Genomic DNA, 15584 nt, shown 5'->3' with positions numbered 1-15584 from the left:
GACTCAACAAGCATAAACAGTTGATAACAAGGTTTAAAATACATGATGCTGTACTCAAACTATGATACATAGTATACTTTGAACTTTAACTGTAAATATGCATGAAACTAGAAAGTATAGTAACATGCATTGATGAACTCACGCTATGGGAGACCTTCAACTTTCATAACATTCAACTTACATAACTTTCAATTTTTCATAACATCTAACTGAACTTCATGCATTACTGACTGACTGACATAAACGTAAGACGAGTCAACTGAAACTTGAAACTTTAACTTTTCTTTTCTTTTACTTTTTCCTCTAGAAATCAGATCCTTGATTTGTGACCCTCTGTTTCGATCATGATCATGGCTGCAGTGCACTATGCCGGCAAGACGACGAGATTTCTCCCGACGAACTTAACCCCTCTGTGGCAAGGAGACCGAGATAACTCCCGATCCCACATTGCCCCTCTGTGGCAAGGAGACCGAGATTACTCCCGATCCCACATTGCCCTCTGTGGCAAGGATAAACAAGATGTCTCTTGCTCCCTACCTAAACCTCTATAACCTCTTGGTGAGTAGACCGAGGCATCCCCCGGCCTAGCAACACCCCTCTTTGTCACAAACAAATCACTTCATTCAAAAACATTTACTTTCTTTTCCTTTTCATTCATTAAGACTCGACTTACACCTCTTTATAGCATGAAAAACAAGAAAACTTCCTTTCACTTTATGAAACTCAAGAACATGTCATATGCACACGAATAGGCAACCTTTAACACATGAGACTCAACTCAATTATACTTTGGCATGCAAGACTCAAAGAGACTTTCTTTAAATTTTTCTTTGGCATCAAGAATGAGACTCACACACACGAACGTGCAATTTCAAGAATGAGACTCGACTCCATTGCATGTGAAAACGATGAGCAAGTGGCTGCCCCTAACCCTCAAGACTTTACTCTTTTGACAAAGTCCTCACTTTTCAACTTAGACCGAGCAAGAAAACTGAAAAACCCTTTTTCTCACTCATGCCTTAACCAAAACCCGTCCCGCTTGAACCGACACTTTCCTAACCCTTATAATTAACCATATGACCAGGTTTCAACTTCATTTGACCTCTTATACAAAATGCCAAACAACCCATCCCGGACAGCCCACTTTTGACTATAAATTTCTGCACCGACACTTAAACTTCAAAAATTCATAACTTATTGAATACTTATCCGAATTAAGCCTATTTTATACCGACACGACCGCAACGTCATGAACTAAACTTAGGACAAAACAGAATCGACACAGACCTCGACCAGGAAACTGCCCTGCCCCGAATTCAGACTGCCCTGTCCAAACTAGACACCTCAAATGCCCTACTAGTTTGTGAAACCTTCACCAATCATGCACCCTTGCTTCTAAGACCACTCCAATCCATCAAACACACTTAAAACCATCTCTTAGGACTTACATAAAACACTTGGGCAGCCCACTTCTTCACTTCGACACCACATATCAAAATCATCAAGATAAAGCAACCAAACGTGCCTTGACTTGTTAAATCAATGCAACCAATAGCAAACAACATAATGCAATAATCATACATTCAAAACAGCCCTAATACAATGCAAGTTTCGAAATATAAATGGGGCATACTTCTGAAAATTTCAAAAATCATATTAGAAAGCAAAACACCCCATTCTTTCCATCACAATACATAATGCAACTCCTTAAAACCTATGGCACTTCCAAATTTCGAAAATCCCCCAAGAACCCTGCTGAAAATTGTCAAAATTTCGAACCCTATATGCATACATTAACAAGCATTTCGAAAATATTAAAGGGAATATGAACAAGAGCATAACTAGCTTGAATGAGAGCCCAAGAAAAGCCTACACTTGCCTTCAACCTTTAATACCCACAAAATTCGAAATGCAAAGAGGAGAGTGAGCTGGAAGGGGGCTGGAAATGGAGCTAACTCACGCTCGAGACTCCGACCAGCTGCTGGGGAAGATGCTCCGCCGGAGAAGAAGAAGAAGAGACGGCTGAGGCGGCGAGAAATGGTTAAAGGAGCTGAAGCCGACGGGTTGCAGCTTTGAGAGGATATGAGAAATGTCGTGAAGGGGTGTGTGAGGGAAATGAGATTTAAGTGTGAATTTTAGGGTATAAATTGGGGATTTCTTGTGTTGGAAATTTTATTTTTTAAAAACAAGTGTATAATAATATATAATAATATGTATTTTAATTGGTGTGTGTGAGAGGGTTTAATAAATAAAAGGAAAATACTACACACCTCTAAAAATACTACCTAAACTTAGGAACTAGGATTTAGGAAATTTAAATTTCACTAATTAAAATACAAGCTTAAAAATCCAAGAATTTAAGCACTTTAAATATTTCGATTTCACGGCAACGAGTAAAATATTTAAATGTCAAACAAAGTGATTTAAAATAATTTAAACAAACTAGACTAACGTTTAAAAGTAACTTAAATAAATACACGAGCAGAAATAAAAACCTTAAAATGATTTGGACATATAAAATCTTTTAAATAAAATAAACTAAGCAATAAAATAATTTAAAATAACTAACCACTAAATTTAAGTCATTTAAAATAAATAAATTGGGCAATCAAAAGTATTTAAATAAATAAGCTAAACAATTAAAATAATTTTAATGAGTAAACTAAATAATTAAAAATCATTTAAATATTCAAGCTTAAGCCTTTAAAATATTTAAGCAATTTAAATTGCACAATAAAATCATTTGGACAGATAAACCTAAACAATTAAAAATATTAATTGAATAGCTAGTAAAATAAAATCATTTGAATAAATAATAAAAATATTTATTAACACATAATTCACATAAAGAATTTAAATCAATTAAACTTAAAAATAATAATTCTAATATTTATTAAATTAATTCATGTGATTTACTAGATTGGATTTTAGGCGTCACAGATCTGGTGGAGTGCAGCGTTTTGGTAGCCAAAGGATGATCCGGTGTCGTCAATGCAAACGGAGACATCCTGCATGACCATGCGCTATTTCAGCCAGCGCATGTTTTTAGTGTGGTCAGGAGGGACATATGACGAGGGGCTGCCCTATGTTGATAGGAGCGGCTAGTGGTTCTAGAGGTTCCCAGACGTCAGTTCAGCATCCGCAGTAGCAGTATCAGCAGCAGCCTTCTCATCTGCAGCGCCAGCAGTCGCAGCCATTGCCACGACAGACTTATTCCCGTGGTCATTCTTTCTTATGGCCACGTGTTCAAGGGAAAGTCTTTGCACTGAACCAGGAGCAGGTGGAGGCAGATAGTGACCGGATGATTGCATGTACCTGTAGTTTATGTGGTTTTCCTGTGTATGTGTTGATTGACACGGGTGCGTCACACTCATACATCTCAGCACGTTTTGCTAAGAAGTATAGATTGTCGTTTATTCCCTTAGACGTGCTGTTAGTAGTTTCTACTCCGATGGGTAGCGAGGTCTTAGCTAAGCATCTAGTGGTTGGTTGTTCTTTGGATTTCGAGGGGTATCAGCTTAGTGCTAACCTGATGATCCTAGCTATGAAGGATTTCGACTGTATTATTGGGATTGATCTCTTGACTACCTTCAGACTGATAGTGGATTGCTATCACAGGTTTGTTCAGTTTCGTCCTAAGGATCGCAAGCCATGGTATTTCTATGGTGAGGGAGCGCGACCCCCTATGCCAGTGGTTTCTGCTCTGAAATCCCGGCGTGCTTTAGAGTTTGGCGGGGAAGGCTACCTTATCTACGTCATCGATGCATCCTTGGAAGGACCAAACATCCAGGAGATACCCGTAGTCCGTGAGTTTCCTGATGTATTTCCTGAGGAGATTCCAGGCTAACCACCAGTGAGGAAGATCGAGTTTGGAATTTAGTTAGTGCCAGGGGCAGCACCGATTTATAGAGCTCCGTATCTAATAGAACCCGCTGAGATGAGAGAGCTCCAGAAGCAACTTCAAGATCTTCTAGATAAGGGCTACATTCGGCCGAGTGTTTTGCCATGGGGAGCCTCGGTCTTTTTTGTTAAGAATAAAGATGGGTCGATGCATCTTTTCATAGACTATCGACAGCTTAACCAAGCGACGTGAATAATAAGTATCCTCTTCCGCGGATAGATGATCTGTTCGATCAGTTACATGGTACTTCTGTTTATTCGAATATTGATATGCGGTCGGGATATCATCAGTTGAGGGTTAGAGAGGAGGATATCTCCAAGACAGTATTTCGTACGCGGTATGGTCACTACGAGTTCTTAGTGATGCCGTTTGGTTTGACGAATGCTCCAGAAATCTTCATGGATTTGATGAACAGATTTTGCGACTTTTTGGATAAGTTTGTGGTAGTGTTCATCGACGATATCCTTGTGTATTCTCGCAGTATGGACGAGCATGTTTTCCATCTCCGCACAGTATTGCAGATTCTGAGAGATAGCCAGTTGTACGCTAAGTTGAGAAAGTGTGATTTTTGGATTGATCGAGTTGTTTTCCTTGGTCATGTGATTTCATGAGACGGTGTTTCAGTTGATCCTAGTAAGATGGAAGCCATTTTGAACTGGTCGCGTCCGACGACAGTTTCAGAGATTCGTAGTTTTCTTGGGATGGCAGGCTACTACCGGAGATTCGTGGAGAACTTTTCTCAGATTTCTAAGCCTTTGATGCAGCTGAAGAGGAAGGATGTACCTTTTGTTTGGACTTTGGAGTGCACGAAGAGTTTTCACGAGTTGTGACGCCGTCTGACTATAGCTCCAGTGTTGGCTCTACCGTCTGGATCAGGTGGCTTTGTAGTTCACACCGATGCTTCTCTCCAGGGTTTGGGATGTGTGTTATCGCAGAGAGGTCATGTGATTGCCTATGCTTCTAGGCAATTAAATACTCATGAGGAAAACTATCTTGTACACGATTTAGAGCTTGCGGCCATTGTCTTTGCTCTTAAGATATGGCGTCATTATTTGTACGGTGAGAGGTTCGAGATCTTCATTGACCATAAGAGTTTGAAGTATTTGTTCACTCAGGCTGAGTTGAACATGAGGCGGCGTTGTTGGATGAATTTGCTGAAGGACCACGATTGTGAGATCAAGTACCATCCAGGTTCTTCTAATCCAGTTGTGGATGCTCTTAGCCGCAAAGTGTATGTGAGTTCACTTCGCACCAACTCGGTTGCACGAGTGGTAGAGGAGTGTTGTTCCTTGGGTTTCATTTTTTGACATAAGAAAGAACAACAGAGAGTTTGCGTTTTGTCAGTGCTTGCCGAACCAGCCTTGTATACTCGTATACGTGAGTCGCAGGCCGTTGATCCGAAGACGCAGAAGTTAGCTCATTTGGATCAGGATGGGAATACTTCTGGTTTTCATTTGCAGAATGATGACCTGTTGTGTCTCTCTGGAAGTGTGGTAATTCCTGATAATTCCACACTACGAGAGGAGATTCTGTCTCAGGCTCACCGTAGTATATTTTCTGTACATCCAAACAGCATGAAAATGTACAAGGATCTACGTACGAGGTTCTGGTGGAAAGGAATGAAGCACAGTGTGTATTTGTTTGTGCCTCGATATCTTGTGTGTCAGCAGTTCAAGGCAGAGTTTCGACAACCAGGTGGTTTGCTTCACAGTTTAGAGATTCCAGAATGGAAGTGGGAGCATGAGTCGATGGATTTTGTCACCCACTTGCTGATGTCTTCCAGGAATTGTGATGTTGTTTGGGTTGTTGTTGATCGATTGTCGAAGTCCGCTCATTTCTTGCCTTACAATCGGGACTTTAATTTCAACAGCATGGCACCATTCGAGGTCTTATACGGACGCCGCTATTGTATGTCTTTGTTTAGGACAAAGTTGGCGAACGTCAAGTCGAAGGTCCATAGATGATCTAGCAGATGACTGATGTAGTGGAGATGATCCGTAAGAGGATTAATGAAGCCCAGGATTGACAGGTTAGCTACGCTAACACTCACCACAGACCGTTACATTTTGAGTTAGGAGAACACGTGTTCCTACGAGTGTCATCCTTCCGGAAGGTGATGAGATTTGGACTCAAGGGCAAGTTGTTGTCGAGATTTATCGGTCTGTTCGAGATTCTTGAGAAGGTTGGAGACGTGGCTTATATTTTAGCTTTGCCACTGTATCTTTCCATTATCCATGATGTGTTTCACGTGTCCTTGCTGAGGCAATATGTGGCAGATGAGTCGCACATCTTGCATCCGAATAAGGTGCAATTGGATCAAGATTTTTCCTACATGGAGAGACCCCTCAGGATTCTTGACAGGAAGGACAAGGTGTTTCGCAACAAACGCATACCTCTAGTGATGGTGTAGTGGCAGCGTAGGGGAACTGAAGAAGCAACTTGGGAGCTGGAAATCCGGATGCGAGCCGAGCATCCAGAGTTATTTTGAGGTTTTTTAATTTTCTTTGTAAGGAAGATTTGTACTTTGTAATGCTCAGTTGTAATTAAGAACATTGTTTGAATTTTCGTGTTTTCCTCTAGAATTAAATTTCGAGGACGAAATTTCTTAAGGGGGGGAGAATGTAGTGACCCGTATCCAGAATTAAGGATTAATTGTAATTAACCCAATGATCATGTTTAGTTAAGTAAAACATGATTAAGGGGTTTTCAAAAGGATCTAAGGAGTTTAAAAATGGGTCCAGAACACTCGAAAATGGCCGGGAAATTTCCGAGAGTTCGGAGGGATCGGAGGCTCCGAACTTGCATGTCCAGTTGTCCGAGAATAATACGTCATTGGTGATGTCACTGATGGGAATTCGGAGGATCCGAAGTTGGGAATGGAGGATCCGAACCGGATCGAAGGATCCGAAGTCGGGATCGGAGGATCCAAATCGAAGGATCCAAAGTCGGGATCGGAGGCTCCGAACTCCGTCTATAAATAGGGGAGACGAGATTCATTTTCACTCGCACCTCTCCTCTCTTCTCTATCAATTCCTTAGCATTCTAGCTTAGATCTAGGGAATTCTAGGCGTCCTTTTTTGGATTTCGGAAGTGGCATAGCGATCCAGGCGTTGTAGCGAAGCTGTGACCTAGTTTTGAGGCAAGCGGCAGCAAAGGGCTGACGACGGACGCATGTATAACTTTGGATTCCTAAAAATATTTAGGAGTATAGAATAACTTAATTAAGGCTTTTAGAGCTTATTTAATAATGCATGGGTATTTGCATTGTAGATGCCTTAGTAATGACTTGTAGGTGTAGGATCTAGACTAGTGGTGTAGGATTTGCCTGCAGTATTAGAGATACGTAAGTACTGACCGAGATAGCCGACATGATATATATAATTGTATGTTGCATGAATATGTGCTATGTGTTTCACCATGTTTTACGGCTTTAGCACATGCATGTTTTTACGGTAGACTGCATCTGGTATGATGTGAGTCATGACAGTTTCCAACGGTGAGGGGCTACTCCTTATGGATTCGTGTCGGGAGAGGGGAGAATCAGCCCCTGGTTTTGCTATCACTAAGAGCGGCCACGACGGTGGTTTTGACGCTATAGTTGATAGAAGGATATACGAGTACCCCGCGGAGTTGCTCTCTTAGCACGGTACTGTATATTCATGGAGCCCTGAGTAGACTGTTTTAAACAGTATTTTAAAAGTCATTGTTTGCTGCATATTAGTTTATATATCATTGATTTCGTATTGAGCATTGTCAATCATGCCCTTGTGTTTGGTATTTTGGGTACCTTGTGGCGGGGCAGGTTTGAGGCTGGACGGTCCAGGTGACTCGCAGCAGGGTTGAGGTTGTTACCTTTTGCAGCGAGAGTTTAGTGGTATGGATTGATATCCTAATACTTTCGATTTGGTTGTATAAGAGTATTTATACGCTTTTGTTATCGTCGGTTGTATTCTACCGATTGGAGTAATCCGCTATTCATGATTTTAATATTATTGCATGAGCTTTATTAACTCTGATTAGGTAGTGGATCTGGGTAGGGTCGCTACACGTAGTGACCCTACTCTAAATCACCTACTAACTAGAAATCTTAAGCATGCAATCAGCTTAGTAAAAAACTTAATTAACAGAGTAAAATATGCGGAAACATATATCATAATATACATAAACCGGCAAAAATCAACCGGTACTAAACCCAAAATATATTGATACAACCATATCAAAATGTAGACAATAAAACTAAAATGTATTATTATACAGCTATATCAAATCCTGCTGTATAATATACCCTCTGACAGCTTCTGCCCTCTAGTCCTGCCTCGAACTCCTGCTCTGTCCAACCTGGAACCTGCCCCGTCGAATGAGATGTCCAAGATAATACCAAGGACGTGAAATTAACGCCCAGCACGTAAACATGAGTAAACATATAAATATGATGCATTCAAATGCGATGACTGGGTCACAGGTCATCCATCAAATCATGCTCAGAACCGGCGCCATGGTCATCCATAAAATCATGCTCACGGGTCATCCATCTCATGCCACATAATCCTGCCACGTAAAATGCAACATATAAACATGCATACTCGCTGGATATCTCAGTCAATATTTACGTACCTTATACGTAATAGTTTGAGTCTATGTCAGGACCTAGATTCCAAGCCTACAATCAAATATTTATTGTATTACTAATCATGATCTACAAGTTTTAACTAAGCTAGCAGATACTCCAATTTCATAATAGGATTCCAAAATTATACCTTCGTCTGTCGTAGCCCGTTGATGTGTTCAAAATTCTATATCAAAGCTTCGAAACAAATCCCAACAACTAAACCAAATCAACTGGCGGCTGTAAAACGCCAGTCACCGAAGTTGCTGCTTTTTTGCACAATATTTATATCTAAACGTAGCTTACGACATAATGAACACAACCCACCAATCAATTTCAAGTTTCCGGCAACTTACGGCGGTGAAACCAGGCGGCAAAGGCAGCGGCCGGAATTTGGGTTTCTTCAGGTTGTAATAAAAACGTTCAAAGTGGGTGTCAATAGATATCTATCATCGCGAGGATTCCAACAGTATATTTGGTTTCGAGTTTCGGCGACCGGTGGCAGAGTTACGATGGTTTGAAGATGGCGGTGGTGGAGAGAGAAAACGTAGACGAGGAGAGAGGCGGGGAAATATATATATATATATATATATATATATATATTATAATCTGTGTACGCGTCTTTAAATGTATATACTTTTTTATTCATTTGGGGTTAAAACTTGACCCGATATAAATTATTTCAACTTCTGTATGCTATAAAAATCACATATGTATTTTAATATCGTCTATAAACCAATATTTACTAATACATATTTTTAACACATGATTCAACAATTTTTAATCTTATTTAATCCCTTCATCATGTATTTAGTAACCCTTAATAATGATTAACATTTAATTAATTTAAAACATGGTACAAATTACTACACTGTGTTGGTGCTGCCTTCTCTGTTTTTCAAAAAATTGTACAAACAAAAGAGACATTCATACCTCTTTCAAATTACTATTTTTTATTTTTTTTAATTTAAATATCTTTGCCTCAATTAATTCTTTGAATCCAAACTTTGTCAGAAAGTGAACAACCAATTTCTAATATTTCAAACACAATTTATGTAAACATTTAAGGTGGAGGAAAATTTCTCAGCAAACAATTTACCAATTTTTTTAATTTTTTTTTTACAGTAGCATGAGAACCAATGACATACCAAAAGAATTGAGCAACTATACACTGATGTACCTTCAACATGGTATTAGCTATAGGATTGGTTTAATGATCTCCGATCTTAAAAAAATTCTTACAAAAGGAGTGTTGTTGTTGTCTTTTACGGATTTTTAAAACACTGTACAAACAAAAATACTTTCTCGGACCTCTTTCCAATCAACAAATTTTTGTTCTGGATTGAAATATCTCTGCCTCAATTGACTCATTGAAGCCAAACTTTGTCAAAAGGTGAACTAACAATTTCTAATAATTAAAACATAATTTTTGTAACCATTTGAGGTGTAGGAAAAATATCCCAGCACAAATTTACAAAATATATTGATTTACAATCTTTTACTTGATTGAAGTAAAGATTTCACAAATAAACGTCCTAAAATTCATAGTAAGTTTTGTAGACATCTGCATAACCCACAATGTCGGTCATTGTATACAGGAGAGAATAATTTTGTGAAATGAGAACCTATGGATTAAGTAGGGTAATATCGGAAACGAAACTCATTCTATTCTATTGTAGAAATGCGGACTCGGAATACCTTCTTGAATTTGGGATTTATTTCCCCACCTTTCCCTCATAATAGTCCATAATCACGGGCTGAGGGTTATCAATGGTTGTCTTAAAAAAGGGGTCAAACATGTGACTAAAAGTATAATCCTAGGCTAATCTCACAGATCAAACGTGACCTAGAGAAATAATATTGATAGATAGATAGATAGATAGATAGATAGATAGATAGATAGATATTAGGTTGTGTTTGGTACATGATATGAGATAATTAATGTATACGGACTTTTTTGGATAAAGTTGAGATATATAAAAATTGTGATAAATTAATTAATCGTTTCGTAAATTTTTTGTGGGGAGGATAAAAGTGTGTTTATTTTTTGAAATTACCAATTTATCCCTGCAATTGACATCCGAAAAACCCATGTTCCCAACAAACGAAATTCGAATGTCGTTTACCCTGCATTTCATTTTTGAGTTCACAATATACCCTAATGTCGCCGTTATTAAAAATCTCAGATCCTTCGAAATCTTTCTCCGTCCAATCCTTGTTCCAGATCTGCTGCCGAGGATTCGGTATGAAGTTTTCTTCAAATTTTTCAGCTTATGTTGTGTCGGTGTACAGTCATTGAAACAAAAAAAAGTGTATGAAAGAAAAAATTTGGCAGACCAAGAGAAGAAGAAGATGGATGCAATAAACTTGAGAAACGGTCCAACCCTCATCTCCAACAAACACTTCTCCACCTGCAGAGATCCAAAAATCTCCATTAATACTCGTGAAATTTTTTATGATGGCACGCAATAAGTAAAATACTGACCGTGGCTTAGGTATCGAAGGAGAAGAGAACAAAGTAAAATATAAAATGGAGATAGATTCCGGATTTTATACCTCTGCTACCTTGGAGTATAAATGTGGCGGAAAGAAAATGGAACATCTACCATGGAGTCTCCATCGTGTTACAAAAAAAAGGTGGATAATAGATACTAGGGCAAAGGGCAGAAATGTCCATGAATACATTAATCGAAGCTACTGTATCATCGTGGATAATAATACCTTGGTTCACACGCAGATTGTAATCCACCTTTTTCCCAGGAAGTAGGCTTCTAATCACGGGTCGGTGTGTAATTGGAAATGCCTAAAAATTAAAAAAAACGAGACAAACGCTGGATTATTGACTATTCCAACCCTTATTTGTGCCACCAAACGCAGCCTTAGGTAACAGATACATGACACAATCTTTTCTATTTACATAAAATAGTTTTATAAGTATTAGATTTAGTTTCTATCTTAAGGGAGTACAAATGAATAATAATTTTTAAAATTTTTATCAATATAATTATTTTTTTTATGATATATATGTTTTTTGTTAATATTTATTTTCAAGTTAGAGGGTGTTTGACTGATCTTATAAATTATAAACTATTTTAAAACTTATAAACTCTTTCGATTTGTTTGGCAATAATTTGGTCAAACAACTTATAAGCGGTCAAAATAAGTTGTTTGACAGCTTATAAGCTTTTTTTTAAAAAAAAGTTGGGGTGACCCTACTTTTTTAATATAGATCTTATTTTAAAATTTTAATTCTTCAAAATAGTTTCTATATTTTCATAAATTCCCGCCATGTCCTATACTTATTAAATATTAAATATTTTTTAAAAATGAAATTTCTAAAGAATATTATTTTTCTAAATTAAAATATGAATATTTTTTAATTTTTTTTGTTATATAGGTTTAATTTTTATGATTCAATTTTAAACTATTTTTAAATAATATTCATAGTATTATACAATTTTTGATAATTTTGACAAATAAAAATATCTTATAATGTCAAACACATCAACATCTTGAATTCGTTTAAAATAAGTTCATCCAAACACTTTAACAACTTATTTTTAAAAAAAGTCGTGACAACTTATAAACTCTTAAATGAGCTTCTAAGATGTTTTTAATAAACTTAGCCAAACATCATCTTAGTTTAGATTATAAAAACAAAAAAATAATTAAAATATATAAAATTATATTGTATCCGCTATTTTCAAATAGAAGTATTGTTTAAGAGTGGTAAGAGAAAGATTCCAAATTTGTGTCGAAGTTCATGTTCGATATTCGGGGGATTTTGAAAATAACTTCGGTCAATTATTTTTTTTTATTTTTTTTTTTTAAAAAGGACTTTTCCAAATATATTTCAAATATACTACTGGAGGTTATTTTTGTTAAAAAAAATGGTTGACTGATAAGTGCAGTTTGTATGCATTAGTTTGTGATATTTTTATATATATTTTTGTGTGCATTCATATTATTTTTATGTGATTTTATGTGTTTTAGTTCATGCGTGTGTATTTCACAGCCTTGATCTAAAAATAATATTTAATTTTTGAGGAATCCAAATCCGATCTCCACCGGTCAGAATAAAGTTCAAGATGTTTTGAAACTGCAGTCCAAATTTCAGGTCAATCCGACGGTTAGAACTCAAGATATGAATTTTTCAAAATTGTCGCTCGGAGCAGGTTGAAGGTTGCGCTGATGATGAGAGTTGTTGCGCGTTTGCCCTTGTCTAGGCGCTGATAAGCATGGGAGAAGCGCTAACGCGCTGAGAAACAAGTTGTTAGCACAAGAATTAGCGCTATCGCGCTTTATGGCTGTGGTTGGCGCAAGAAGCAGCGCTATCGCGCATGTTCAGCAAATAAATAACGCGCGCGCGCGAGGGCATTATCTCGCGCGCGCGCATAAGAAAATTCCAGAGATTCGTGAGTGGAGTGCGCGCGAGCGGGACTATTTCTCGCGCGCGCGAGAGAGGAAGTTTGGGCCACTGTTTTATATAAACGCGCGCGCGCGAGGACTCCAAGGCGCACGCGCGCGTGTCGACGGGTCAGAAAATTCCAAAAATTATATTTCAACTAGAAAATTAATTTTTAAGGCTTTCCAAACACTATAAATAGGAGTTTTTATTATTTTACAAGGGTTCCACAAATTTTCCAGAATTTCAGAGGAGATTTCGAGAGGCGGCTACGGCACAGGCTTGGGAGTTTTTTCTCTTCTCTTTTATTTTATTTTATTTGTCAATTCATGATTAAAACTTGGTTTTGAATTATGAATTGTGAGTAGTTTTTCTTTTTCGATCAAGGCCACGTGATTGGGTCAGACAATTTATGTAGAAAACTCGTTTGTTTATTTGAGATTTTTAGACTTGATTTGATTTTATTAATTATCGAATTTATATTTGTCTTACAAATTTCTTGGTCAGTTATTTGTTTGCTTGTTAATCGATTCCAAGTCGACAGAGGAGGTCTCGATTTTGATCACTTCGATAATCAACATAGTGTAAAACTGACTAGAAATAGAATTCGGTTTCATTATGCGGTTTAGGTTTTTACTGAATTTTCACAGCAATTTATGCATTCAAATTTGATTAGAATTACGAAAGATTAGTTCATCAATATTTGAATAGTTTGATTGTTCCAGAAATAGTCCTTCGAACAAATTAGGAAAATTTCCGTGAATTACGATTAAGTCTGATATCTTAGATTGACTGCTTGTTACACGAATTGTCTGGTACCTACGTGTGTCCTTGATCGAAGTTTTTCCCAAATTTGAATTAATCCTATTTTTTCTGCTGCGTTTTTATTTAATTTAATTTTATTTGCAATTTTATTTGTTAGTTAAAAATCTGAAATCATCTTTTTATTTAGTCTAGATTAGGTAGAAATAAATATATTTTGGTAATCATTTTTATACAGTCCCTGTGGGTTCGACACTTGGACCTTTGTCCACTATATTATTACTTGACCTGGTACGCTTGCCAGTTGAATTTATTCACACCGATTAACGCGGTCATTGACCGATGTTAAAAAAACCCATCATTCGATTCGAGATCTGTAGTGACCCTGCATGGAATCACCTACTAACTGAAAACTAATAGCATGCATTAAACTTAATACAGCAAAATACTTAATAGAGTAAAACGTGCGAAAACATAATCCATAATTTACATATCAGCTTAGAAAAGCGAGTCCAAGCTTAATACTGTGTCGAAGTGTCATGTTCGATATTCGGGGGATTTTGAAAATAACTTCGGTCAATTATTTTATTTTTTATTTTTTAAAAAAATGACTTTTCCAAACATATTTCAAATATACTACTGGAGGTTATTTTTGTTAAAAAAAAATGGTTGACCGATGTTAAAAAAAAACCCATCATTCGATTCGAGATCTGTAGTGACCCTGCATGGAATCACCTACTAACTGGAAACTAATATCATGCATTAAACTTAATACAACAAAATACTTAATAAAGTAAAACGTGCGAAAACATAATCCATAATTTACATATTAGCATAGAAAAGCGAGTCCAAGCTTAATACTGTAGTGATACAACCATAACGAAAAGCTTAAAATAAACTGTCTAAAACATTTATACATCTAAACAAATCCTGTTGTATAAAATCCTCTGAAAAGCTCCGGCTCCCTAGTCCTGCCTCAAGCTACCGGCTCCGTCCATCCTGCGACCTACCCCGTGGAATAGGGTGTCCAAGATAACGACTAGGACGTGAGCGCTAACGCCCAGTACATAAACATGAGTAAATATATGTATATAATGCATGCAACATGATTACTGGTAAAGGTCATCTGAAAAGTCATGTTCAGTACCGGCGCCACATGAGTGCTGCCGCCGCACGGATCAACCTCTGGATGCAACCACACTCGTCTAGTACACCAGAGTAGTCAGACATACATGTCCCCGCCGTCGCGGTACTCTCAGTGACAGACTATCGAGTATAGAGTTGAGCGGCTCTATAATCACGTATAACAAGGTATAGGCTCAATGTGTATATGCACATGACATATGAATATGAAAAACTGTAAATCATATATCATGTCATATAATAATGCCAAATAAATGAAACATATAAACATGTATACTCGCCGAAAATCTCAGTCAATGTGTACGTACCTCTAGGCTAGTTCAAGTCTAGTAGGATCCTAGGTTCCAAACCTATATTCAAACGTTCATCGTATCACTACACAAGTTCTATAAGTCTTAACTAAGCTAATAAGTACTCACAAAACTTAAATAGATTTCCGGACCATACCTTCGTCCGTAGATAGCCCTTTGATGTCGCTGACTCTGGATGACTATAACAACTTCTTTGTTATTCCAGAATCTCACTATTATCGATAGAGCCCTAAAGTGTATAACTCACACTATATAACTGAAGAAGGAAACTCAGAATTCGTAATTCAAAATGAACTCCGAAGACCCCTATTTATAGCCAAATTTCCGGACACGAACGTTGCGTCCGTTCCATGGTTCGTTGTGTCCGTTCCTGCATGTTTGACACTTGTCAAAACTCGTAGCTTAGTCATCAAGCCACCTCATGCCTGCCTATATCTAAAGGTTCGTTGTGTCCAT

Source organism: Henckelia pumila, chromosome 3 (genome assembly GCF_033568475.1).
Source record: "Henckelia pumila isolate YLH828 chromosome 3, ASM3356847v2, whole genome shotgun sequence".
Taxonomy (NCBI): domain Eukaryota; kingdom Viridiplantae; phylum Streptophyta; class Magnoliopsida; order Lamiales; family Gesneriaceae; genus Henckelia; species Henckelia pumila.
The sequence above is the reverse complement of the archived record's forward strand: the minus strand, read 5'-3'. Positions refer to the sequence as shown.